At 34.1% G+C, this 24,776-nt stretch overlaps 1 pseudogene across 1 annotated transcript in view; it reads right to left on the bottom strand.

Annotated features, from left to right (window-relative positions):
• The window catches only part of LOC143249716 (casein kinase I-like), a 48,079-nt pseudogene that overhangs the window by 8,616 nt on the left and 14,687 nt on the right, over positions 1 to 24,776 (bottom strand). Inside the window, exons 3-8 of the transcript XR_013027917.1 lie at positions 23,245 to 23,314; positions 19,171 to 19,319; positions 18,069 to 18,303; positions 17,593 to 17,763; positions 5,500 to 5,645; positions 480 to 563 (exon numbers count right to left, since the gene is read on the bottom strand). The product of XR_013027917.1 is annotated as a casein kinase I-like (transcript). The remainder of the gene's footprint in view (positions 1 to 479; positions 564 to 5,499; positions 5,646 to 17,592; positions 17,764 to 18,068; positions 18,304 to 19,170; positions 19,320 to 23,244; positions 23,315 to 24,776) is intronic.

Below are 24,776 nucleotides of genomic sequence, written 5' to 3'. Positions count from 1 at the left end.
TTCTAAGATTTAGTTAATGATACATTAATGGCATCATGCATTTATCTACAACAGCTACAATAATTCTATGTTACAGGAAACAAAACACATTTATGTAAAAAAAAAAAAATCAGATACTAGATTGAAAACAAATATACTGATATACAAGTATATGTTTCATAAATTGTATTTGTTACTTTGTACCACATACATAACATAACAGAAAACTAATAGTTGATGTACTAAAAACAACAGTCCCTCATACCTTAAATATTAAACAAAATGTGATTCCAACATGCCTTTACTGCTCATTACCATAGTGTGAAAATTAGAGAAACATTCTGAAACACCCATCACAGATAAAACATCTAATACGCACCCTATTTTAACTCCATACATTAGATAATTACACTTCTTTCTGTTGTTACTAATTTTTTATTTTTGATCAAATTAAAAATATGTATTAGATTTTTATTATTTCTAATTACTTCAATACTTACTCTTGCATTAGAAGTGATATGTCTTTCTCTGTTTGGTGAAACTACAACTTCCTGAGCAATACTAATGGAACCCACAGGTGTTGCCTGTTAAAGTAAACATTTTAAATTAAAATGCTTATTCACATCTGAAATTCCAAAGAAATAAATATATACTTTAAGAAAATCTTGTAAAATGCATAAATGTTGTTTACTAATAAACAGGTTTTTACCAACAATATTTGATACTCAGAAAATTATTATAAGTTAAACACATTACTTGCATATTATTGTACATTTATATTTTATAATGTACTAAATATAATGATAACATAAAAATTCCTACTCATTTAGACAAGTGCCCTTCCTCAGTAAAACCATGCTTCAAAAAACCACTCGTTCAGGTGCAACTTCAAACAATTTAGAAACAATACCATTTTTAATGACCAAATCACAACTGCCAGGTTTAAGAAAGGCATAAATAGTTTAGCAAATTTGAAAATTTAACAGCTTAATAAAATGTGCTTTAAAATTGAATATGCTTTTGGAATTTACATATAACAATTTAGCCATAAAATAAATTACAAAAAAACTTAAGTGAAAAGCTTCAAGACATTTTTGGTGCTTAAAAATACAAACCCAATGATGACAAAGACCTCCTAATACTATAAAAAATTGTCAAAATTAGTTTTACAATAGAATTCTTCAAAAAATATATTAAAATGATTTGGTAACTTCATAGATGGTAAAGAGCTAATATATAAAACAAAGATTATTTTTTACAATGTAATCTATTTTGCCTCTTGTACAGAATGCAAATATACTTAATGGACCATGCATATTGAATATACAAATACCTAAAAATTGATGGATTATTCAATAACAATTACTATAATGAAAAAGCTTAAATGCAACAATAAATTCATAAAAGTAATATGTGTAAATTCTGTTCACATTACATATTGATACTTTATAAAGTAAATATAATAAATTTAAAAATGCAACTCTATATTAACAACTCTTTCTTTTATACATGCTATAACTGAGCTCTAATTTACATCTTTTTAAATACTCAAATATAACATAAAATGTAAATTTATTTCCAAGAATAATTTCTTTTATCACTAATCACCTCAAAACATTATTTTTAAAAAATGTTTCATAACTATGTTGTACTTCAGCAAAAAATATTTCTAAACATGAAACACATACAATAGAATATATACAGTTTATAACAAAACCTGCTATATAAGAAAATTAATTTGTTGTAGTTGTTTTATTAAAGTCATTCAATCTGTATTGTATAAATGACAAAATTTGGCAAGTGATTGCACCACTAGTGTGGTTAAATGGTATAAAGGCTTAATATGTCTTTTAGACCCCTAACCCAAATTGAGTACATTATTACTTCAGACATTTAAGGCTTGGTTTCTACTAAATAGTGCTTAAGCGTACCAATTGGAAACTAAATTTGTTTGAATATAAATTATTACAGTTAACAATTAACATTTTGGAATAATCCTCAGTAAGATTACATTAGGTCTTACAAACCATTATGGAATGATATAATTATAAACATTTAAGATGTGGAACTTATCTTGGAGATACAGAACATTTGGTTTTACATTACACAAGTTTTTATAATTAATATTAGGCATACATATTTTCAAATCTAAATACAGAGATTTTAGGCTTATATTTTATTAAATGCTGTCTAGGCTTAAAACTCAAGTAAAATAGTAGGCTCAGCACAAAGCAATTGTTATATACCAAAGAAAAGAATATTACAATACAAGTGGATTTTATTTATTGGTCCATTTATTTAATCACTACTAAAGCCAGGAATGGATAATTTGCAGTATTTTTATGAAAGTTAAACTGGATTTCATACTTTTTAGAATTCTATACTTATAGTATTTTCAGCTTTCCAGAACAGCATTTACTTTATCAAATACACTTATTAAACTAGTGGTGTACAAACTTTTTATAATGGCACCCCCTTTCTGAAAATTCGTTTTATTGTGCCCCCTAACCCTGTGTAATGTAATTTACCGTATGGGTCATTTTCCCATGTTAATTGTTGTTACTATGTTACTTAATAGTGGTAATATTTGTAAGCCAGTTTTTAAAACTTCTTTATCTTTAAATTTGTACTTTTATACATAATTTATATATTCCTATAGTTACAATCATATGCCCCCCAACCCCTAGTAATTCTAGTTTGGTGAATTTTGCTTGTCCTTCACTTAAATCAAATTGATATTGGACATTACTATTAAAAGTTCCTTGAGAAGATTATCAGATAGGGGGGGGGGATGCAAAAGCATGTGCTAAACTCATCAACAGCATTGCCGGAATGTATGTGGGGGTGGGGGTAAATATTATAATTTATTTGAGACAAGTCCCCAATTTATTATATTATCTATTATAATTTCAAATAACCAGAAATCTTAATTTTAATTCAGAATTTAAATGAATGTCGATATGTATTAAATTTATATTTGCCAACAAGATTGACACGCACAATTTTCTCACTTAATACAAATATATTTTAATATAAAAACAATAATGCAATTTATAATAAAGGTTATAACAAACAGTTATTCTAAATAATGGTTTATATACAAGAGATTTACAAATTTACAAACTACACCGAGTCTCCTATCTGGTCTAGAATTGAATATATATTTTATCAACAGTCCAGATCCAAGGTAAGCAAATTAATTCTAAGTTGATATTGTTACACTTCACTTCAGATAGCTAGCTATCTATTCTTGGCTGGCCTCACACTGCTTACAACCTAACTTTTTATTGATGAAGATATTTAATGTCCTTGATGAAATACTAATATCAAAAGTTAATTTACTGAAATTAAATGGTTTGTAATGTTCAAAATCTATAAACATTCCTAGTCAAGTTCTGTAGTTTTCTGATTAAAAAGTGTTCATCATAATTATACCTTCCAAGACTTATAGCCTACTGACTGTAGCTGACCAGCAATATACTTTTACTGTCTCTCCTAGTCTTGTGATAGCTAGCTTTTATACCCATTAGACAAGATTTTCAAGAATTCATGTGGCAACAATACTTGAAGATATACTAGTGCTTTCATAAAACTTATATTGTTGATTCTTACACTTGAAAATATTCTACAAATTTACAGAACAAGCAGGTCTTGAGCAACACACATTCAACAATATACATCACATACATTAAACTGAAACATAGATATTAAAATAAATATATAACAGTAAATCCATTACAAGGGTTAATCTCATTTTGAAGAAGGAAATTAAACATGTGGAAAAAATAACGAAAATTATACAAGAGAAAAAAAATTAAATTGTTTTCTCAAAAAAGAAATTTTAAGTTAAGGAAAAAATAAGATTTTGATATTCATTGTAAATTAGGGCTATTTCTAAACATGAGCTATTGTAGTAGAATGCATTACTGTTGTTTTCATTTTATGATAAAGGGTTAAGTTTGTTGATCAAAGCTCACTTAAGGAAGGGCAGTGGCCTAAGGGAATTTTAACAAAACTCCAACCCATCTTTTCTTTGACAGCTCAAGTAAGGCTAGTAATAAAAGAAATAGTAAGTAATCATCATCATAAGTTTGAACCAAAACAAAAACAAAACAAACATATGCCAAGAGCAACATTTTATTTACATCAACTGAATGTATAACGAGTAGTGATGGAGGGTTTAATTTGAATTATCTATGCTCTCAGTGTTTTAGCCCAAGAGGTACAATCACATTAATTGCTGTTCAGTTATTACTCATACAAACTGTAACTACTTCATGTCTGTAGCCAAACCATTGGTGAAATATGACTTGCATCACTCATTGTTATTTATATCCATATGTTAAAATACACAAAATTAAGTTTAATAGAGTTTGCTAGACTTCTCACTTATTGTACATGAATACACATAATAATAAACTAACATAAAAATATAAGTTTGAGCATAAAGTAAATGGAATGCAATTCATTAGTTTAGGATTGCAAGTATCCATCAATGTAAACATACAAATAACACAATTCCCCTATTTAATGAAAAACATTACTTTGTGTGTTTTCTTAGTATCTTTGAAAATCCACATTTACACACAAATATTCCAAACATAAAAATACAATGGCTAATTATGCTATATTAAAATAATTTTGAATATTTCAATAAGCAAGTGACTATATAACCACAGCCAATATAAAGACCCTGTGAAACTTAATGTGTCAGAACTTCATTTTTACATTTCATGGTAATGTGATGCAATAAAGACTGATTGCTTTTGGGAGGGTATATAATAGTCTCTGTTATATAAAACATTCATACATTCAGACCATAAACAATTATAAATTAAAGACTTGAAATTTTCAAGATATACTTAATAGCACTGAAAAACAAACAAATACAGATCAAGATGGAGTATTAGGAGCATCCAGAAAAAGAATTAAATGTGAACTCCAGCTACAGTAAGTGTGGCATTTTGTAAAATGTAAGAATCCACAAACACAAAGGTCAATGATAAAATTGCTATTCACAAACACCAAGTAACAGTATGCAACATAATCAACAATGATTTCCTATAATAAGAAATAAATCAGACTGATGTGAGTTAAAAAAGATAAGGCTTTTAATTATACCATTCATTTCAACCATCAGATGCTTCTAAAGTTGAAGTATATTATGGGTTTTCATTCTATCTGACACAAAGACATAGTGATCAAGTCATCAGCTGTAGCAAATATTGATTTCTATGCAGCTGACTGTTGGAATGGACACTGTGAAACCATCATCCTCATACATAAGATGGATTATGGCGAGTTTACAGGGAAGAGTGAAAGACTTGCAGTTAATCTCTATGTATTGGAAACTACAATCCAAGGCTATTGTAGAGATGCACAGTTGCTAGACAGAGCATGGTGACATGGGCAGAAACAACATGGTGGGGCTCTAAAAAGTTTAATATGTTCTCTACACTATGTAATTTCCACAGTTGTAAATAAAATTGGAATGACACTTTTAACTGAGGGAATGCTTACCTGCTGCTTTCCACACCAATCAAACTCTGTATCCAGATAGCCATTCCTGTCAAAAAGGTCCTGAAACAGCTTCCTTAGGTAATCATAATCAGGAGTTTCAAAGAAATCCAGCCTTCTCACATATCTTAGATATGTGGACATTTCCTCTGGTGAAAAATATAACCACCATCAATTTGCTATTAACATGGATAAAGTACAAAAAAAAAGCAAAACAATTTAAGTCTTAATTCAGAATCAAACACAGGTAATAATTAAAATTATGGAAACTACAAATATTGTAATCCTATTCTTCCATTTTTAAAAAATAAACTACAGTGGTATCATTTCAAGTCACAGGTGCCATTTTTACAGTTTCTGTTGTCTCTCTGTTAATAATGTTTGAAATAAAGACAGAAGGCTGTCTAAATAAAACTGTCAAAAACCCTTTTTTTCTTTCAATAAACAACAAATATAGATGGAAAAATAACCTTATTAAATAAGGGTTTACCTTAAAGTTTTGAAGAAATCAAAATTTTGCAACAGTTATTTTACAACTAAATATGTTGAGGCATATGCTGAATTGTAAATTCCTTCTCACTGTTATTCCCAATAAGTTCAGTACTGGCAACAGCCCCTGGAAAAGCTGTGTAATTGCTAAGTATGGGATATCTTTAAAATATATACAAGATAAATTGAGCCCTCTATGATCTTTTGGCTCAAATGTCATGGACAAAAATACTGTGGAAAATATACTGAAATTTTAGATAAAGTAGACTGAGCTGCCTGAACAGCATGGTAAATTACTTCTTCAACGAATTTGTTACCAGAAACAGTAGGTTAACAATAGCAGAATCAAGTTAGAAAGAAAGATGAAAGACAGCTAGTTGACTGTTTTCATATTTCACTCTGGCATAGGCTGTGCCCAATTTTCCTCAGAATGATAGGAAAATTATTACTATACTGTCCACCTTTCACTCTCACAAAAAATTTAAAAAAATGAAAACAACAGAAGTTTATGGCTATAAACATTAGACTCAAGGCTTCAAAGTACTGGAGAAAATGTATCTGATCTAAGAATAAACACTAGACAGATTAATCCTTTTATCAATACTTACACCATTCCATAGTTGATTGCATTCACAAGTGATAGAGAGAGATACAAGATAACATGCAGAAAGCTTACTGTGACAGTTCAGCCAAAGAAGATGTAAACAGAAATAGCTTCCAAGAATAAACTGATTAGAAGAGGCAATCAGAGAGCATGTTGCTATTTCACCATGAACACAATATCAAATAATAAACAGTTTCTGCACAGTGAAGAAAACTACCAACTGAGAGTCGAATCAGCATATTTTGGAAATGCCTTTGTAAGAAAATACAACAGGATGATATGAGCCAACCAGTCTTAATACCATTTAGATTAGAATTAAAATCTTGAGAGTTACATTAAAGCAACCATTTTCATCTACAGCCCAAAGAAGAGGAAGACAGCATTTAAAGGTTTATTCTTTCAGCTCCTCATTTTATTTTTGTCCTTGGTAGGTTAATCCATCTTAAAAGAAACTTCTCATGATGCAATGAAGAATATAATGTCACCCAATGGTTGCAACTCCACAGAGAAAAGGTGAGACTGCAAATTGATCTTAGACCAAGCCATGGTAGAGTTCTGCAACTGGGCAAAGAACCTGGAGTAAATGTTGATTTCTCCATTGAACATTTTATGGAGAAAGATAAATTATTAACATAGAACAAAAAAAATTCAGATTAGGGGTATAAACCAAGATGCTTATACCCCAACTGAATTAGTGAAACATGCAGCAGAAGCAAAATTCTGTCAAGTTTTTGCATTTCATCATACATGATGTTAATGAATGTCGTGAGACATTTCACTTCTTTCTTATCCATCCATTTTGAATAATACCTTGAATAAAAAATGTGTGAGCTTAAGACAATTAATACAGCAAGATTCAAATAAACACACAGTATTAACGTGGTCTTTCTCAACATAATGTACACAGACAAGAGAACTATGACAAGAAGTCTTTAATCTTTAAAGGACAATTGATAGCAAGTGAAATAACTGGACAGAATTCAAGATATTAGGCTGCACAGGACAATTCAAATAAACCACCTTGACAGTTACACAGAAACAGGGAGGAGAAAATATAGCAAGCAATAAATAGCCTGACAAGCTCATTTTTCCCATTCTTATAAAGAGAAATTCACTACATTTACATAAGAAGACACACTGAGATCAATACAGCTGCATTATGATTTTGTGGGCACTATACCCAAACACCATTATCAAACAATTTGTACTACAACTACTGAGGTTGTCCAATACTGACACTTACCTTATTCTAGCCACCACTTACCAGTTGATTACTAAATAGGACAACCTATAGGAACTCAAAAGGAATGTCATGTTTTGCAGTGATACTGACACCATTCAACAACCAGGATCTTTAACTCCACTACAAAGGTAAAACCTTACTAGGGAGGTACCATTTACTATGCACAAGATTCTGTGTCAAGAGGATTTACTCTAGAGAGTTTCAAAAATGTTATACAGTTACGACAGAAAGTGTTCGTACCCCTGCATCCCGAGTGGTTTTTTGCTCATAACTTAAAAAGTATCAAGAGTAGGCTAATAGCAGTACAGTATATTATAAATATTATGTTAACAAACATCTACATAAATTTTTATGTAAATTAAATGACAAATAAACTGTTTATAAACAAATAACCAAAAATAGAAAGAGCAAAAAGTGTTCATACAGTTCAGAACGTGTGAAAAAACTGATATTCCCGTAAAAATTATATTTAGTTTGGCGAATAAACTACATCATACCATTCCAGAACTAAACACTGGGTTCATAATTATTGGAATTTAGCCAACAAAAAATGCACTTCCAGCAATTTAGTGCCTTCTCCATCATTATCTGCTTGGTCATCATGGCGAACATGAAACAACTGTCCAGTGATTAAAAAAACCAAATTATTGTAAAATACAAGTCTTGTATGTCTCTTTCCGCTATTGCAACACAACTTAATGTGCATAAATCTGCTGTTCAAAGCATAATTGCCAAGTTTAAGCTTACAGGATCAATTGCTAACCCACCTCATTCCGGACACCCCACCAAAATTATAGAGAGAACCAAGAGGTAGGTTCTCAGAGAAGTTAGTAGGAACCATTGTTTAACACATAATGACATACCAAATCTGGTAAGGGAAACTGAGGTTGAAGTAAGCACCTCTACAGTTATGAACACGTTACACTCTTCTGGGTTCAAAGCATGCCGTCCTCATAGAACTCCATATTTAAAGCCTGTTCATTTGAAAGCACAATTGAGGTATGCAAGAAAGCATGTAGATAAACCCTTTACCTATTGGAAGAGTATTATTTGGTCAGGCGAGACTAAAATAGAGCTTTTCGTCCACAATGATGTTCGCAATATTTTCCGTAAGAAGGGGGAACGTAATCTTCCAAAGAACACTCTCCCTACAGTTAAACACGGAGGCAGCTCGATCATTCTATGGGGTTCCTTGAGCTCTTCTGGTGTAGGCAGCCTTCACCGCGTCAATGGAATCATGAAAAAAGAATACGTTGATATATTAGGCACTCATATCAAGAATGATGCTCGGAACTTGCTGCTTGAGCATCGTTGGATCTTCCAGCACGACAATGACCCTAAGCACACATCGAAATATGTGCAATCCTGGTTGCAGAGTAACCATATAAGTGTTCTGGAGTGACCATCGCAGTCACCCGATCAACCCAACTGAAAACGTTTGGCACGAGTTGAAGACCAGGGTTCATCAGCGTCATTCAAAAAACTTGCAAGAGTTGGAGGCATTCTGTAAAGAAGAATGGAAGAAAATACCAGTCGAGTACTGTCAAACAATCATGGAGGGCTATGAGGAGAGAGTGTGCCAAGTAATTCACCTGAAAGGCTACACAACTGACCATTAAAGTAGATGCACAAACACTTTCTGCCCCTCCTATGTTTGGTTATTTGTTTATAAACAATTTATTTATCATTCAATTTACATAAAAATTTTTGTAGATGTATGTTAGTATAATATTTATAATATACAAAACTGTCATTATCCTAATTGTGATACTTTTTAAGTTATGAGGAAAAAACTACTCACGACGCAGGGGTACAAACACTTTCTGTCATAACTGTATATGGTTAAGCCTGATTTCTGAGAAACCCACTGAAACATGGTGACATTTATGCTGACAAGTTTACTTGCTGAAAATGCTAGGTTACTTTTTGTATGTGATCAAAAGATTCGCAGATGCATTTGACAAGACAGCATACACAATGTAACCAAACATATTAAAATAGTATGACCCAAGCTCTTAAAGGGTCCAACTAAATGAATTTATTCCAAATGGTTTTCTTTACAAATTATTAGTTCTCATGGTGGCTTATGCTTCAAAACTGGGAGGGAGATAAAACAGTAAACAGTGATAAATTCTACTTACAGTTATTTATTTCACATGCATGGGTCTATAACAAGGGAATAACATAAAAAACAAAATCTTGAAAAAATTAAAATGGAAGTGTTATTCTAACCAAGAATAGTAGTCACGATACTAATACAGCATGAACCTGTTTGAACTAATATGAAGTTTGTCCACTGATAATAGTTAAGGCAGTCATGAGTCTTGGTGTATTTTAATATTTTGGATAATGCAATATCCACTGCCCAAATTAAAAAAAATTCTGTGTAAAGAGACTATTTAGCATTTCTTCTGTCAGCATGATTATACACTGTGTCATACTGCATGACATGTGCCTGTCTTGGCTACTTTAGGCAGGGTTCATTGATTGATTGATTGATTGATTGAATATTTTATGGCACAAAGCAGCAAGGCTACCTGTGCCAAACGTCCAGTAAAAAGGTAAAAATAAATTACATGTAGTTAAATACATAAAAGGGAATGAAGGTAAAACAAAACATCATTGAAAAACATAAAAGTATAAAATCAATGTTGACACCTAGTCTACAATGTTAAGAGAGAAAGCAGAGTAAGAGAAGTTGTAAAGGACTTTCACTAGCAAAATGGTAATGATCATAACCTGCTAGGAAGACTAACAGGTAAGTACAAGAACCACCGTCAGTCACCTGAAGTTGGCCTTTCCAGTCCTGGTGTCGAGTTATTTAATGTTCTGGCCATTTTACAATGTCAAATTGAACTAGAGAGATTGAGACTGAAAAGGGAACCACAATTAAAAAGGTGTAATGAATAAATATCAAACACTTAAATGAGGTTAAAAAGATTAATGGCCATTAAAAAACTAAAAACTTTATCAAGGTGGACAGTGTCACCATCACCAATAACACTGTCCAATGTTACAGACAAACCCTGGGACAAAACATGTTTAAAATAGTGCCGTCGTTGAGAGTCGTAACAATGGCAGGAAAGTAAAATGTGGCTTACAGTGATTTGAGTGTTAGACAAACTACACACTGGTGCATCAGTTCCAGATAAAAAAAAAAACGATAAGTTAAAAAACTGTGACCAATGTGTAGTCTAGTGAGAACAACTTCCTCCTTCCAAACCTTACAGAAGCTAGACGGCCAAAGCCCAATATAGGGTTTTATTTGAAAAAGCTTGTTGTCACGTTACTCACTTCAAATGGACTGCCAGCTGGCACGGAGCCAAGCCTTGAATACAGGACCATAGTCCATGTACGGAATAGGCACAGTAATGATAGTGCCAGGGCAGACAGATTTAGCTGCCATGTCTGCAAGCGCATTCCCGCAAATACCAACGTGGCCTGGTATCCAGAAAAACTGGATAGAAGTAGATGTTAATGAGAAATGGGCCAGTCGGGTTTGAATATCAGCGAGAACAGGGTGTGAGCCAACGTGAAGTGATTCCAAGGCCACCAGAGAACTAAGAGAGTCAGTATACATAGTGCAGTTGGAGTACCGCTCAGCTTCAATATGATCCAGGGCAAGAGATGTGGTGTACAGTTCAGCAGTGAACACAGAAGCTGTAGAGGGAATTTTGCATGCAACCACCAAACCGCAACAAACCGTGGCAGAAGCCCACAGAGTAACTTGATTTTGAACCATCCGTATAAATTGGAATAGAAAGGTTGTTCAAAAAATGTTCAGTAAATAAAAGACGGTACTTCCAATCGGGAATATCTGCCTTTTCTAGATGACTTAAAGAAAAGTCACATTTGAGGGCTGTAACAAGCCATGGGGGGGATGGGCTGACCAGTGAATTCTGCAATGTTTTCCAAGGACACACCCAATTCATCCAATTGCGCCCGGATGCACAGGCCAAACGGAGCAATGACAGATCGTCTGTTCTGAAAAAGTACTGCCCACTGAGGAAGGAAAACACATTTCCAGGTGGGATACTTTGGTAAGGAATGAAGTTTCGAAGTATATTGTAAAGACAGTTGCAAACGGCGAAGATGCAGAGAAGGTTCGTGAGATTCCACATATAAGCTTTAAACTGGGGAGGTGCAGTAAGCCCCAGTGCAGAGTCGAAGTCCTTGATGATGAATGGGGTCCAGCATCTTTAAGGCTGAGAGTCTGGCAGAGCCATAGATCGTTGATCCATAGTCGAGTTTTGAATGAATAAGAGCACAATATATCTTTAACGTGGAACGTCGATCCGCTCCCCAACTGGCGGTAGTGAGGACACGGAGGATGTTCAGTGCTCTTCTGCATTTGACCCGTAGCTGCTTTAAGTGTGGTATAAAGGTCAGCTTACGATCAAAGATAAGCCCAAGAATTTGGTCTCGGGGACCACTGGCAGTGAAACTTCACCGATAAGGAGTTCAGGATCAGGGTGAATACCCTGTTGGCAGCAAAAGTGCATGCATACGGTTTTGGAGAGAGAGAAATTAAATCGTTTGCCGTGGTCCACTTCAGCATACGATTGAGGGCAGTTTGTAGTTACCGCTCAATATATCTCATGTTTGACGACCGACACGAGATGTGAAAGTCGTCAACATAGAGCCCGTTTGTGACAGTGAGAGGAAGTTGTTCAGTGATGGCATTTATCTTTATACTGAAAAGTGTGACACTCAAAACACAGCCCTGAGGGACCCCAAGTTCCTGTACAAAAGAACGGGAAAGTGTCAAACCCACACAAACTTGGAATCTCCTGTCCATTAAAAAACTTTTAATAAACATAGGTAAATGGCCACATAACCCATATATATGGAGGTCTCAATGTCTCAAGCCTTCTCAATGTCAAAGAATATTGAAACAAGATGTTGAAATTTGAGAAAGGCTTCTCTGATTGATGTTTCAAGTCGAATTAGGTGGTCCGTGGTGGAATTCTGTCGTAGGAACCCACACTGGGTGGGCGAGAGGAGGTTGTTTGATTCGAAGAACCAAACAAGACGAGCATTAACCATCCTCTCTAAGGTCTTACAGAGACAGCTCATCAAAGCAATTGGATGGTCGTGAGAAGGAATCTTGAGATCTTTCCCAGGTTTAGAGAAAGGTAAGATAATAGCCTGATGCCAGGCATCAGGAAAAACATTCTTCTACCAGATCTGGTTAAAAACAATTAGAAGAATATCAAGAGAAGCAGGAGAGAGATAGCACAATATGTCATAGTGCACATCATCAGGTCCAACAGATGTGCTGCCAGACCAATAAAGGGTCATTTTCAGTTCCACCAGTGTAAAGGGGCAATTATAGTCAAAAAGACAGTCAGTTCGAAAGGAAAGACGTGAACACTCTGCCTGAGTCTTGATAGCCAAGAAGGATGAGGGACAAGCAGAAGTGCTAGATACCCAGCAAAAGTTTTCACCTAGAGTATCAGTGATGCTCCGGACATCAGCTACCTCTTGGTATCATCAGAGAGTAAAATGGAGAGGAAGACAGAATTGTAGTGCCCACTGACCTTTCGAATCTTGTCCCATATGACCTTGGAACTGGTGGTAGAAGATATGCTAGTTGTGAACTTAATTCAGAAATCCTTCTGGTTTTGACGTCTTACCCACCTAGCATGTGCACGGGCCCGTTGGAAAGCAATGCTGTCCAGAAAGTGTGGGATATCTACAGAAAGTATCCCAGGCCCGTTTTTGAGCATTCAGTGCCAAGTGGCAAGCAGGATTCCACCACGGACGAGAATATTGTGGAAAACGTGTCGAGGTTTTATGAATACACTGAGCAGCTGCTTGTATAATACAGTCAGTTACCACTGCCACACAGTCGTCTATTGATGGCTAATTCATGATGGCAGGATCAAGTTCTGCGAGAGCAGTGAAAGTGGACCAGTCTGCCTGATCCACCTTCCACCGGGGCACGCGGGTAGGGTGGCATCGACCACAGCCAGTCTCTCTCAAAAGGATCGGAAAATGATCACTGCCTAGTGGATTACTGTCAACCCTCCATGAAAAATGGGAGAATAATGAAGGGGAGCAAACTGAGAGATCAATAGAGGTAAAGGACTGACTAGGTCCATGAAAATAAGTGGAAGAACCAGTATTGAAAAGAGAAAGATTGTGATCAGAGAGCATACGCTCTACAGAGCGACCCCCCCAATCAATAACAGCACCTCCCCAGAGGGGATGGTGTCCATTAAAGTCCCCCAGCAGACGGCAACTGTTCAACGAGAGCATCAAGGTCGGATTAATCATATGTCTCTACAGGGGACAGGTAGAGAGAACAAACAGTGATGGTATAACCCAAGGAAACACGGATGGCTACGGCCTCCAAGGGTGTGTTAAGTGACAAAGACAGGGTGGGCACATGCTGATCAACCAATAGTGCCACCCCTCCATGTACTCGTCCATCACACAGCCTGTCATTTCTGTACAAAGAGAACTGCTGAATGGTGACTGTATCAGCAGGTTTTAGAAATGTTTCTTGTAAGAAAAGACATATAGGATGGTAGGAAGCAAACAGTGTTTTGATATCATCCAGATTAGAACGTAAACCTCGACAGTTCCATTGTATCAAGGTGGCCATTTTTAATGACGGGTAGGCAAAGTGGCTGGAGAACCCTTCTGTTTATAACCACATCTTTTTTTCCTTACTGTCCTTATTCGGAGGAGGTCTATCAACCTCCATGGATCCTGCCCTGGGTCGATGGGGCAGGTATTTGTTGTTGGAAGGGGATTCCAGTGACTGAGGACACGAATGAATGATTGTTTTGCATCGTGGGGTTGGAAAAAGATGTATCAGAAGAAATGCTTGTATTTGAAACCAAAGGATGTGGATCTTGAGATTTGTTGGACTGTATGGGAGGAACAGAGATGGGTGTAGAAGTCGATTCAATCTTTTTAACCATGGAGGTCAAAAGGCTTTTCATTTGTTTTGAAAATGATTCTCTTGGAGGTACAGAGAGATCCTTCTGCACTACCACTGTAGTTGTGGAACAAAGTGCAGCAGCATATGTCCAAGATGGAGTTTCGGACAGCAATTTCCGAGCCTCAGGATAACTAATGTTATGGGTCATTTTCAAACGCTGCACCTCTTTTTCCTCCAACCATTTTGGACAAGAACGAAAGTAGGAAGAGTGGAAACCACTGCAGTTGACACAATGTGGGCCCTTGTGACACTCATAAGCATCATGGTCCTTGCCACCACAACGAGCACATGTCAGGGAACCATGACAGGACGTCTTTGAGTGGCTGAACCTCTGACATCGGAAACATCGAAGAGGGTTTGGAATGTACGGCCGTACCCTGCAAATTAGATAACCTGCCTTGATGGTGGCAGGTGCACGTGGTGATGTAAATGTCAAAACGAGGATATTTATTGGAAGTGTAACTCCGTCTTTGTGAGTGGAGATCCGCCTCACTGCAGAAATTCCTTGAGTGGAGAGACCAGCAAGAATCTCTGACTCGGGGACATTCTTCAAATCCCTCTCAACAATAACTCCTCTTGATGAATTCAAGGTAGCATGAGGGGTAACCTCAATAGGTACACCCCAATTGCCTTTGAATTCAAGAGGAGTTCACTGTGTTGGGATGTAGATGTTTCAACCAATATGTCTCCAGATCAAAGCTTCTTTACTGACTTTGAAGAGCCAGCAAGTCCCTCTAGTCCCTTCTGAATAAAAAGGGGGACATTTGCCCTAAAGGTTTTTCTGAAAGAGAATGTAATATAAAAAAATGGGGTACAGGTGTTACAGATGTTGAAGATTGCTGCTCAGAGTCTTCAAGATGTGGTCATTTACCTATTGACTGTTTTTTCACTATTTTATTTAATTTTTTTATTGGAGGATCCACAGGAGAAAAGGAAAATTTCGGTACCCACTGACTCCACCCACCATGGAGCCCTATGAGGGGACGCACTACAATGTCATACAAGGACATTGCAGCAACGCCAGGGTTTCGTGAGCACTATACCTAAACACCAGCATCAGTCACAATGTCCACAACACCCATTGAGAACTTCCAACACTGATACTTGGTTGACTCTAGCCCAAGTGGACCAGCCAATTGACCCAAGAGGGGCCACCAAAAGGCTACCCATCTACAGGAATTCAAGGCCAATGTGGTGTGTTAGGGTTGGACCCCTCAACCACCAGGATCCTCTCCTCCCCTTCACGGGTCGCCACACACGGCAAACACGTGGGTGAATGTTTAGATCCCAGAGGAGGTAAACTGAAAGAACAGAACCTTCCCTGGGAGGTCCCCTCACCACGTACAGGAATCCACACCGAGGGGGGGGGGATTCAGTGATAATGATTACTGTAGTTAGAAATGCTTTGTCATATTGTGGAATGCTGTCACAATCTCTTTCTCAGAAATTGCCAACAGCTCTCTGAAATTCAATGCTTACATTATTTATTACCAATAAAAAAGTTGAGATTGTCATTCATCAAATGTTGTTTTCTGAAAAGAGAACTGTCAATTTCACTTTCAGTTCCAGCTGATTTTCATGGGAAACACATTGACAAGCTAAGATGAAGTTTTAATGGCTTTTGTCATGAGTTTGAAAGCCAAAAAAATTGCAGTGGTTATGAAGCATTGTCAGCTTTCTGCACACTATTATTCTGAGCTCTTTGGTTCAGCATTTAATAAAATAAAAAAATTTAAAGATTACTACCATCAGTATAATGTAGTAATTGTCATCAGAAGAAAACAAGAAAAAGAAAACATAGGTAATATTTTTTTCTCATTTTTCATGTGTATTCTTTATTTATTATTATACAAGTAAAATGTAAAAATAGGAAACTTTTTACATTATTTAAGGTTATATTAGGTGAAATAAATAATGTGATAAACAATGTTCACAAGGTACTCTCATTAGTAGCTTGTGCACAATATAATTCAATAATAAGGAAACACGAGTCGCATGTTTGCCAAGTGATTTACAACTTTTAATGGTGCAAACAATAGTCAGACATGGTACAGAGGGTGATAAAACAAATAATTTAAGAATAATTCGATGTAAACTGTAATGATGTAAAGCTACTTGGGATAAACAAATACAATTTCATGATACAATTCAAATTCAATCTAGGAAGAAAAGAAAGGGTAATTTAGATTAACTTAAATATTTTTTTTTGGTGGTTACAAGGTCAGTCAAATTGAACAACTCTGCAAAATGTTAGGGTAGAGAAAGTAACAGATAAAATACACAGCTTTGCCAAAAAACATACTAGAAATTTATTTAGGAGCTTCACACATTCATAATTTGGGATTTTTCAAGAGTACAAAAGTATTTTATATCTTAACGTAAAAACCACTTTGCTCTCGGACTAATATACAGAAATAGTATAGATATGTGCATGTATACACACACACATTTTTTCATGGATAAATCGTTTGTAAAAACAGTTCATTAAAATATCTGATTTTTGTTTTTGTACAAAAGACTTGTTTACTAAAAGTCTGCTAAATTTTATGAAGACACACCAAGTCTATTTAAAGACACAGTATAGAAACTATAAAATGTACAAAATTGTTAAGACGTCAGTTGATTCAACTAATTTTGTCGCAAGAGATTTAACAGTTAATAACTATTACAAAGTTATTAGACAAACATAAAGTGTAATTAACACCTGTTACAATCACATTCATATAAACTTCCAAGTTCAAACTAATTTAGTCCAGTAATTTCTCATAACTAGTTATGTCTGATCAAAAAAAAACTGCAGTTACTTGCCTGGATAACCCTCACACAGTACTTCTACAGGTGTTGTCCTTTTGGTGTCACCAATTTTTTGATAACGCTCTTTAAGTGTTTCTGCCTTTAACCCTTGCCATGGTAAGCTACCTCGTAGAAAATACATAAACATATGACCTAGTGCTTCCAGATCATCTCGTCTGCTTTGCTCTGGATATGATAAATTAACAAGTCACATGTAATAAAATTCCAATATATAAACACCTAAATTATAACATTCACAAATATTATAAAGTAATCCAAGTAACAATAGCATATAAGCATACAAGTTATGATTTATTGATACATACTGTTATTTCAAAAAATTACTAAAACTTGAACAAGTTTTGTCAATGATTCAGGGTTCATATTGTTTTCATCAAGAAATATTTATAGATTAAAATATCAATCAGACAATTCCACTCCTGAGAGTAAAATAACTACAACGACAAATAGAGATATTATAACAAAGTTACCTCTGCCTAAATGAGTATTGATACTCATATATCTAGCTGTTCCAGTTAAGCTCTTGTGCTCTTTGTACGGTATATGTTTGCTGGTTTCTGGATCTATATATTCTTTTGCTAAACCAAAGTCTATAATCTGTATAATATTCTGTTTTTTTGTTGAATGTCTTCCAATCAGGAAATTCTCTGGCTTCACATCTCTATAGATTAGGTGTTTGGAATGAACGTATTCTATTCGATGTAGCTGTGAATAATAATGTTTACATACTATTTGAGCAAACATTTTATTTCATAAATTACATTATCACAATCAAACATTCACCTTTACATGTGTTATATAGATAATAAAAACTTAGCTTATTCATTCAATATTAAACAAAATAAAGATTTTAAGTCTAATATAGGTGCACTACTACTAAATTCAAATTCTGTGCTTTTAGTCTAACATAAATATTGATGTGCCATTTGTATTTAAAACAGTGATGTCAGGAAATTCTAACCACTCAAATAAATGACAAGAAGAACATACATATGCTCTCTCAAAAGGTAAATCTTAAATGTCTCATTTCTGTTTAATAATCTTCATTCATATTATGTTAATACTTCATAAAAGAATTTAATTTCCACTACACTTAACATTTTTATACGTGTAAAATAATCTTCTAAAATTTTAACATGTTATTTCTTTTACTAGAAAATGTGGATTATTTTGATATTTCATTTAAAATATTAATCTTTGGAAAGATACATTACAATCATGTTTCAAAATTACTGTTACATTTGACTATATATTGACAAAATACTGTTATAACACCATGTATTCCTGTGATCTGTCACAATTTTTCATCACCAATAAAAACTAACAGGACTTAACACACAGGTATGTTTTTCTTACTTTATTTAGCTTCCATCTTAAACTCACAATTTCTGAATACTAGTTTTACATTTTTATTTTTCAATTAAAAAAGATTACCATACAAGTACTGAAGAAAAACAAGAGCTTGTAAAAAAAAAAAAAAAGGCATGAATGAAAGGCATAACTTCTAATACACTGAATCTAAAACTACAAAAACAAGGAATAAAACTAAATTGTTTGCTTTTAAACACTTACAAGCTGAACAGCAACTAGCAAAACAGTTTTAAGACTAAACTTTCTCTCACAGAGATCAAACAAGTCTTCAAGGCTGGGTCCTTGCAACTCCATGACCAGAGCATTGTATTTGCCACATGGTCCAAAGTAGTATACATTTGGTATTCCTTCTGTAACATTACAGAAAGATACACTAATATTACATATTGAAAGAAAACAGTTATTAATGTGCAAAAGTCTTAAAATGTTCTATATAATACAAGGATGTTTCAAATCTTTAGTACTGATCTCTTCTCATGTGAAGGATTATAGAAATGTCCAAATGAATACTTGTGCAAAAGTTATTAACATGTGTCTAATTATCTCTAATAAATCTGTCCCAAATGAAGATAAAAAAATAATGAAAAAGTTTGTCATTAAAGATTATCAGCCTTCTCCTCAAGGGGAAAGAGAAAATAAACAATGATAAATGTATATAAGATCCAGAAATATAAAAAATCTAGTTGAGAAGAGTTTTACAAGATAGTTACTCCTCTTTATCCATGGTTGGCTTACTATATATCATCCCCTAATATCAAGTGATATCTATATCAGAGCCCAAAACAAAACAGCTTTCAGTGAAAAGTAACTGCACAAACACTTGTAGTTCATCTTATAATACTTTGACAGAAAGTTCCACCATAGGACTAAATTTACAAATTGAAAGAATAAAATAATTTTTGAGTTTATACACATTACACACATAATCATGTAGATGCTTATGACAGAAAATAAAACATAGCTAAACCTTATAAAGATCTTTCAACTATAGTTTATTTACAGTATGTATGGAAGGTGGCTTGGGCTGTTGGACCACAATGTTTTATATATGCAATAATACTTTTGATCCATTCCCAATTTGTAGCCATAGAGTGATGGCATTTCACACCACCAGAATCATGACGAGAAAGTAAGCAACACCTAAATGGAGAAATGTTCTCTTTCATCAGAAGAAGTCCAAAAGGCAATAACCTATGCTTAGAAAGATGCGATCATCTATGCCACACTCAACCAAATGAACAAAATTCAATCAGTCTGGAAATATGAGCACTTATCTTCACTCTCCAACCAAGTGCAGAAGAAGTATTCTGCTTGCCAATGGAATTAGGCATAGGACATGGAAACTGTGCTCAACCAAGGACCAAAGATGGGACCACTCTGCAATCGGAATTATGAGTAAATAGTGAACCTCCTTCCATGAACAATATATGAAACCAACATTGATCGCAGGAATGACCATGCACTCCCCCAACTAGATAGCTTTGTGTCAAATCTCAATCAGAATTATGAGTAGACTTCTGAAAATGTCAGTGCCACTTCTAAGTGACATCTGGAAAAATATCTAAGGACTCTAGTAGAAGTGCCCCCAACTTCACCCACTTCACCAACACATGTGAAGAAACACACTTGAACACTGAAGGAAAAGCCTCTGTCTGACAGAAAAACTAGAAACTGTGATAGATAAGAGCTCCATAGCTCTACCAGTAGATTCTGGAGGGTAATATGCATTAGGGAGTCAAGAGGAACAGTGCTCTGGAAACTGTACAATAAGTGAAGCAAATTGCCTAAATTTTAAAAACAAACCAACCTCAATTTATTCAATCCTATGAATGACAGGTACAGGCAGAATCAATCCCTTTTGGCTGTACTCAAGACAATCCAGTGGTGAGCCATTATAATAAGGCAATACCTACAGGTAGGTACTTAGATGGTCATATGGAACACCCCTTTTCAACACAGCCTGTTGCAACTTGTAGAAATTACAATGAAAGTGGTTGCTAGTACAGAATTGAAAAACATACACATACTTTCTCAGGCAATACTTGCCATCTAGTGGGATCCAGTGAAAAGTAAAGAAATTCTGGAAATAAAAGAGTACATGATAGAGGAAAATACTCACCTCTGGTTAAAGTCTAACAGATGTGGTCAAAATAGCTACAGGTGTTAGTCAAAAACCATCAGAAAAGAAGAGGAAACTGCAAGATCATGTAAGAAATGAGAAAGAAAGTTGTTGGAAGTAGTCTCCCTACCAGCCCACACAATATCTTCCAGAGAGCAATTCAACTGAATGGCTAATGACATAGTGATATGATGAATCTCTTGAGATGCAACATGCAAACAATTCTTCTCCTGTAATGATAATCTATCACAGGCCATGTAAATCAACTTGCAATGCCACCTATTAAGGAGATTGGAGATAAGTTACAGGAAACAGAAGAATCCCAACAAATAAACTATCAGTTCCTAGTAACATGAAATAAGTTAATATGAGACACATAACACTTGAGGGCTCTGACAGGACATAACAATCAGAACCAGACTGGTCATAAATGTCAGAAATGGTTAGCAAATAAATTGGTGAGAATGATCTTTTCTCCTTCCCTGGCTACTAGTCATGGGGAAAAAAACATCAGGAATCAGTATATATTGCAAGACAAATGTGAAATGATAAGCATGTGGACTGTAAACAACCCTCCAACTATGTCCAAAAGCTAACATCAACAACAAAATACAATTTAGGAAAGGGTGAAATGAACAACACTAAACTAAATGCTCAAAAGGAGGATGAGACAATACATGTAAAACAACTGTAAAATCTCAATTCAGTAACTGAAAAGGTGGTTTGGATCAAAAAATATGAAAATATTTTAGTAGACCTGACTGATAGAACTGTATATTCAAAAAACCTTCTATTATTTGGAATGCCTAAAAATAGTGCTAAGAATGCCTTATATAAATCCACTGTACATGAAGCAAGGCCATTCTCCAAATACCCAAGTAATAAAATGAGATATAGTAGATACTTTGGGAAGAAGAGTGTTTAGCTTCCTTCTAATACACCACTGATTATAAATATTCCATTTTGTTGATAAATGGTCATGACTGGCCTACAGACCAATTTACGTAAATTCAGAGATACCTTAGAAGTTATCAAATATACGTTATCTTCTTTCTTCGCATAATATGTAAATCACAAAAAAGAGCAAGTTCTTTATATAATGGCATCACACTATGCATGAAATGTTAAGCAGTGACAAAATGTACGAGGACTATATTTTGCCACTGCTTAACATTTCATATATAGTGTGATGCCATAAAAAAATTATAACTTTTGAGAAGAATATGTAACAGCTCTTCCCAACACAAAATATTCATATTTTCAGCTCATAAACAGTTGTTTGAATCTAATATTTAGATATTTCCAAGATGGAAATATTCTCTAAATTTACATACACTGGAAAACAAAGAAATATGGATCAACTTGGACCATCAGGACCATTTAAAAGAAGGGCATACTGTAGTCATGGGTAAAAAAAAAATATCTATGTACCACCCCAAGCAACAGTACACAACCTTATCAGAAAGTACCTGTATCTGAAAACAAGGTACAGGTTCACTAAGATTTGGTTTGTTTTGAATTTCACACAAAGCTACACGAGGGTTATCTGCATTAGCATCTGTAATTTAGCAGTGTAAGACTAGAGGGAAGGCAGCTTGTCATCACCAATCACTGCCAACTCTTGGGCTACTCTTTTACCAATGAATAGTAAGATTGACTGTCACATTATAATGTCCTCACAGCTGATGGGGTGAGCATGTTCAGTGTGGCAGGGACTTGAAAAGGCATTCATGCTATGCCATAAGAAAAAGTACTGATCAAGTCAAGGATGCAGTACCTAAATATGTTTTGTAATATCACATTATTGAAAGGGATACTGGGAAACCATAACCTTTGCACATTAGATGGCTTAAATAAAATGAGCAGAGGAGTAGTTCCTTGGATATGACAGCTTTAAGTCTTCTTTAATAAAAAATATACTAAAGAGCTCTTTACAAAATGCACAGTTATCAAAACAGAGCATGAATAGACAGGGTAACATAGATTGCAAAGATGTGGTGAAGTTCAAAAATTTCTTTAATATATCACATTCAATCTCTGTACAAAAGTTATTTTCCATTTATACACCTGAGTAAAGTTAGCAGGTTATAAACCTGCTATACAACTTTTTTATTTATGATAAAACTGTACATTTAAGAATAAACTGTACATCTTACCATGACTTCCTAATAACTTGTAAAATCTATATTCTAAGTGAAGTTGAGGTGCTTTGGATTTCATTGGTTCCTGGAGAAAATGTATATTTAAATAAGAAAATACGGATTAAACTTACTCAATTTTTATATTATATAACAAATCAAAAATTGCTACTTATTCATATATGAGAACCCCACAAGTCTGTAAATATATTCTGAAATAAATGACTCACAGATTTGAGCACATTGTCATAATTTCCAATCTTAGTTTTGAATACACTGAATCTACTATAGTCATTGCTATACTGTTTACATATCTATAAATAACAGATCTTAGTTATGTAATGTAAAAAACTGTAAATTTATTCTAAAAGTTTTTTCTGTAATAAATAAGCTAATTTTTCAATTGCCAAGTAATTTGTTTACATTTTTGTTATCCAGCACTTATAAGAGGTTCAGAATGTGGTACCATGAACAAACAATACACATTTGTGAAAACTTACATATCTGTAATGAATAAGGAAATATTTAGAAGAATTATGGTCAAATGTAAAGGAATAATATTGAAAAATGACATAAATTAAACTTTGTGAAACACAGAGACTAATTTTCAGAAAATTAACAGAAGACACGATCATGGTTAGAGCATGTTACTTTCAGTACTGTTTAGTCTTGTTTGCCTTTTTTTTTTCAAATTAACCAATAACATTCAATTAAAACCTAATTAAAAGACTTCTCAAACTTACTGTGAAAAATTTATGTTCATTCAATTGGAATACTCTTTCAATATCAATTTTTTTTATTTGCAAATGAAACTAAATTTGAGGAAAATTCAAAATTGATGATGATCAAGGATGCTAAAGCAAAATAAGTATTTTGAAAGACAATTTACAACATGAAATAGAGAGAAAGAATGGCTTCAAAAAAATCATGATGAAAATGATGACATGCATTAACTCTCTAGCTATAAGATCAGTCATCTTGACCAATCTCATAACCACTTTGTACTTATTGTAGTTTCTATACTATAACCTTTAGTACATTTTGCATATCTTTACAAAATTTCAGACTTTTAGTAACGTGCACAAAAATCAATATTTAATGAAGCATTTGTACTAAAGATTTTTCCATCAACGTATCTAGTACTTCTAAATACTAATCTAAGCAAAGCAATTTCCATAATAAGATTAAAAATACTTTACTTCATCTCAAAAAGCTCAATTTTTATCTATTTAATCTCCAAAGCTTTATAAATAAATTTTGAACATTTGTTTTCAGTAAATCTTAATATTTCATCTGTTATTTTACCTACCCCAACATTTTACAATCTATGCTCTCAACATGACATACATCTCACTACTTAGTGTTGCATTTAACACCTTTCTTAAACCCTATTACATTTCTAGCGATTCACAAGAAATAAACATATTTAGTCAATTCAATGAAAGTAAGTGGAAAATGTATTATTTTAAAAACAGAAATAAAACTTGACAATTTACATTGAAGCAAGACAATGTAACTTGAATTATGAAGTTACAGTAATTAAGAATGTA

Source organism: Tachypleus tridentatus, chromosome 4 (assembly GCF_004210375.1).
Source record: "Tachypleus tridentatus isolate NWPU-2018 chromosome 4, ASM421037v1, whole genome shotgun sequence".
In the NCBI taxonomy this organism is placed as follows: Eukaryota; Metazoa; Arthropoda; class Merostomata; order Xiphosura; family Limulidae; genus Tachypleus; species Tachypleus tridentatus.
Note: the sequence above shows the minus strand (reverse complement) of the source record. Positions and strands in the feature narration are given on the sequence as shown.